Source organism: Limulus polyphemus, unplaced genomic scaffold (assembly GCF_000517525.1).
Source record: "Limulus polyphemus unplaced genomic scaffold, Limulus_polyphemus-2.1.2 Scaffold1035, whole genome shotgun sequence".
In the NCBI taxonomy this organism is placed as follows: domain Eukaryota; kingdom Metazoa; phylum Arthropoda; class Merostomata; order Xiphosura; family Limulidae; genus Limulus; species Limulus polyphemus.
Genome location: NW_013666645.1, coordinates 133,079 through 138,045, shown reverse-complemented (window position 1 = coordinate 138,045; position 4,967 = coordinate 133,079).

Below are 4,967 nucleotides of genomic sequence, written 5' to 3'. Positions count from 1 at the left end.
AAGGAGTAGAAGGTCTTTGTCCCACCTCTTGTACTTTCTGTCTACATACATGTTTAAAAGGGTTACTAAATACTGTCGTATAGTTTTTCATTCCACTTGAAGAAGAATGAAAATAGTTTTCCCAAGTCTGTATTATTATTTTTGAGCTTTTACAAGTTGCAACACACTAACTAGAATAATATTCTATGGTTTCTTTTATTTCAATGCAGTTGCACTCAACAAAACCGTTCAATCGTGTTTTTTATGGTCACTTATAATTTGTATACACGTATAACATTCCATTGTGATTACTCCTATTAATAAGTTCTGACAGATGTTTTTGAATAGCCAGATAAAGAAACGGTATTTTATAACAACGCTCTTACTAAGGACCTATGCCATCATGACACCTTGAAAGTCCCAAGTTTCTCAATCATATGATAAATTCGCACATTCATTAACTATTATAAATTATAACTATTAATAATACCAAAGACGAATAGTTTTTATTTCTTTAAATCTAATTTTTTTTACTTGTTTTAAGGATACTTCAGTATAGCGAGTATTCTTATATCCATATGTGAATTATGTTTAGCCATTTACAATGAGAGCACAGATAAAGCTAATCTTGTATTTCCAGGGGGGGGGGGTGAAACTAAAAATTTTCTTAAAAGCTTTGCAAGGTGCAAAGTTATGCGTATGTATCATACGAAACATTAAATGTATTTCTTTTTTTACATATCTGTTTTACTTTTACTTTTCTGATGGTCACTTAATATTTGAATATGATAATTAAAGGGCGTTATATGTTCAGTTGATTCTATATTGGTCATGTACGTTTAGGACATATGTTGAAACTATTGTGCATTATATGATTGGATTTGGTCAAACTGAAAATTGTAATACTACCAGAACAAATAGCATTGAACTATCTAGGGAAACTAGTATGTATATTATAATAGTATAATAAGGTGTATATAAGTCAAAAATATTGTACAGCAAACATGCATTGAGAAACTAATTGTCGAATATCATTCTATGCCTACATGTATATATATTCTATGACATTTCGTACAACATGAAATTCCGTAAATTTTGCATCCCACAAGTACAAAAAACAGAACTGTTCTAATCAGTATTTCTAAATATATACGTAAATAAGGCCATTTTATTTATTTGGACCTCCTGTAACTACTAAACAAAATATCTCATAAATAGGATTTGGAGAGCCACTCCTTACACACATCATAAATGGTTAAGTCGCTTTACTTCAGTCCCGGTTTTATTACGGGGGACGACAACCAGGGCCCTCCCCTCGTCATAAAAAAAGGTTTCCTCACAAGGCTAAACAACCTCATATCTACAGACTATAGAAAAAAATTAAGATGAAAATTCATAATAGTACTGTTGCTTGTGCCCAACCACTGTACAATGATTTCTGTTCAATTAGTTATGCCTGTACAATCAAGAGGCGCTCGATTGGTTTTACACTACAGATGTAATACATATTTCTCACATTGAGTACATGTTATGTTAAAAAAGTGAAGAAGTTTATCAAATAAAAAATGTGCAGTAATGAAAATGTTAATATTCCAACGGTGCTGAAAAACACCGGATTTCACAGGAAAATGCCAAACACATGGAGGTATATCCTAAATTAACCATAATTATTACATCAAAGAAGCAATACAAATGTAAAATACTCCACTCCTGTTGATCAAAGTGCACTAATTGCTAAGATATCAGCTTCGACTTCTGAATCTCCTGATCTCGGAGAAACGCCAGCTGAAATCAAGAAAAGGTACAGACCAAAGTAAAGCATGCTAGATTGCAAAGAGAGTCCACAGAGGTAGTCCTAATTCAAATATTATATGATGACCCAGAACTGTGACCAGAAAAGCTAAATGAAGATCAAAAACGGGAACTTGTAGAAAGAGATCCTAAACAAATAATACACATTGCATTTCTATAAAATAATAATAATAATAAATTTCCCAGACGATTTATAAAGGAGAACTATTATATTTAACTAAATAATGAAATTGAATTTCTTTGACCATCGCGTGTGTATTCTGAGTCTTCACGTAAAGTGTTCTGCTTTTATTGTGTTATCTTTGTAAAATGTGATAACGCTGTTTCGAGGGGCAGTTTCAATGCGTGGAAGCGTCTTTCGTCTAATCTGAAAGAACGTGAACATTCAACAGCACACGTATACAATATGGAGTCATGGTGGAACATGAGAATAAGGGATCAAAAGCAATAAAACGATACACAATGTCAACATGGAGTACAATAGTTACTGGAGATCTGTTCTTATTAGACTCATTTGCATAGTTTGCCATTTGGTGGAATACAATCTGGCTTTTCATGAAACAACATATAGGCCTCATAATTGTAGTAATAGAAATTTTCGTGTAAAAGTTTGGCCCAATTATAAAGTAACACTTGAGGCGCATCGAGAAAAAAGAAATGCATATCATTAACTCAGTAAATTATCTTTATATGAAAGCACATCTTTAAGGTTATTGTTGAAAAGATTAATCAAGCAAACCAGACGTCAGTCACACCGAGCAACTGTCAGTTACATTGCTCATTGTTAATAATGAATTATCGGTTAGTACATCAGCTTTCGAAAATCTTTCTGGATTTATTGTTGTTGAAATAACTAATTGTGAAGTTCTATACGACAGAACTTAAAAGTAAATAATGAAGGCTGTAGAGGAAGCAATATGAAAGGAGAAAGGTAGAAGGTGCAGAAAAAAAATGCTGGACATTAACAAAGGAAAAGCACTGTTCTTGCCTTGTGGTAAAACTTTGGTTTTATTGGACACTGTTAAATCATTCGTGTTATCTGTGACATGTTTTGGAGTTCTACAGCGTATTTTTATTATCTTCAGTTCTTCTACTCAGCGCTGGGCCATACCCAAACAACTTGTTACCCAACCTACTATCAAACAAATGTCGGACACTCGTTCGAAGCGCTCTAATGAAAGCATTAATGTGTTTCTGGTTTAGTATCAACTCAGTGAAGTGTATGGTACCCTAAAAGCAAAAGCAGATCACGCAAGTCAGAAAAAAGACAGTGTGACCGCATTCGGGGCATGAAATCTTGCACGAAATTCTTTTTAGGATACTTCGTAATGTGTTTTGTATGGCACGATGTTTTGTTTCAAATCAATCATACAAGTAAACTGTCTCAAAGCCTCAGTGTAGCAATGGACACCCTAAAAAGGAAATTCATGCAGCGCTTAAATTTCAGCAAGATTATAGCTAAATTGTGTTTGTATAAGTTCATGCTTATTTACGGGAAATCACAGACCAGTTGGACATCAAGATAACAGTTACAGAACAGAGATGCTGAAGGAATAAAGTAATTTCGGACTATGAAGGCCCAGATGATGTTGCCAAAACTCCAGAGGAGAGGCTTAAGCAAGATTTCTTTTTTCCGTTAGTTAATGCAGCAACAACTAGCCTGAATGAAAGATTTTCTCATACTGAACTTTTCTACAGCTGTATGTTTGGCTATCTTTTTAGTACTGGAGAAACTGGTAAGGTCGTAGATATGAATATCTTAAGTGAAGGGTGCCAAAATCTAGTTCTAAAAATGGGTGACATTGGTTGTGCTAACTTGAATCTCTAGGTCCGCTCAGCTGCAAATACTTTACAAGCTGCTGTGTCCAGTTCGCCTCTGTAGATGTTCAGCTATATGTACATTGATAAAATTATTAGACATGTATCCAAACCTCAGCTTTGCATTACGCTTTCTGTTGACTGTATCTGTAAACTACTTATGTACAACCATGTCACAAAATCGTCTGAATGGCTTAGCTAAAACATCAATTGAACTTGCTATTTGCCGCAAGCTGGACTTCTCTAAAATAAGTGAGAACTTCATCTCCGCAAAAGCGAGGAAGGTCTACTTCAAAATCATTTATATGTTTACTTTAACTTTGATTGAATTAGCACTTATACATTGGAGAAAATTAGTATCATTAAACATTTTGTTGCAACTTTTTAATTTGCTCAGTAATAAGATACAGGCATCACCGCAAGACGTGAAATGTATAATTGTATACTCAAGTATATATTTACCTACAAAAAAAGTTCTGGAATAGTTTCGGTTTACTTAATTAACATTTTTAGTGTCTCTTTGTTTTGAGTTTGTTTAGTTGATTGTCTGTAGCAATGTAAAGAGAACATAGTGAGCGAGAGCTGGTCTGTATGCAGTCTCATATTATATTAAGGGCTTGATAACGGAGGCATTAATAGGAAAAGTGAGTATTTGAATGCCCACATGATTCAGGGTGAGTTTTTATGTTTTATCGTCTAAGAAATACATTTTGAATTTTAAGTGTTGTATTTTTGTCTAGTGTGAAAAATATTGGAAAAAGTGTTACATTAAATGGTCTATTATTTGTATGGTGTAAACAAGCTATAGTAGTGAAAGTAATCGAATTTACGGTGGATTTGTTTGTATGTTTAAAGTTAAGCACAAAGCTACACAATGGGCTATCTGTGCTCTGCCCACCTCGGGTATTGAATCTCGGTTTCTAGAGCTGTAAGTCCGCAGACATACCGCTGTGCCACTAGAGGGCTTTACGGTGGAATGGTTACGCTTTAGCCTCTGCCCTGGGCCCCAACAAGTTAATGCTGGCTCTGCTGTACTTACAACATTTAAAGGAAGATAAATTGACAAAAAAGTAGTCAAAATACTCGTATATCAGAATAAACATACCTAGTTTAATACGCAGATATGTTCTGTAAACCAGGTTCTTGATTTTTTTATTATTATGATCGATAGACTTCCTAAATAGGGTAATACTAGAGCCAGTTTTTTTTGGGATACATTATAAGTCGCTGTCTAGTATGTCCATCGGATTATTTATCACTTTGTAGACTAGGTTGGGTGGGTAAAGATTCTTTGCTTTTAAAAATATTACAATATCATAAATATAGTGGCCCGCCATGGCCAGGTGGATAAGGCGCTC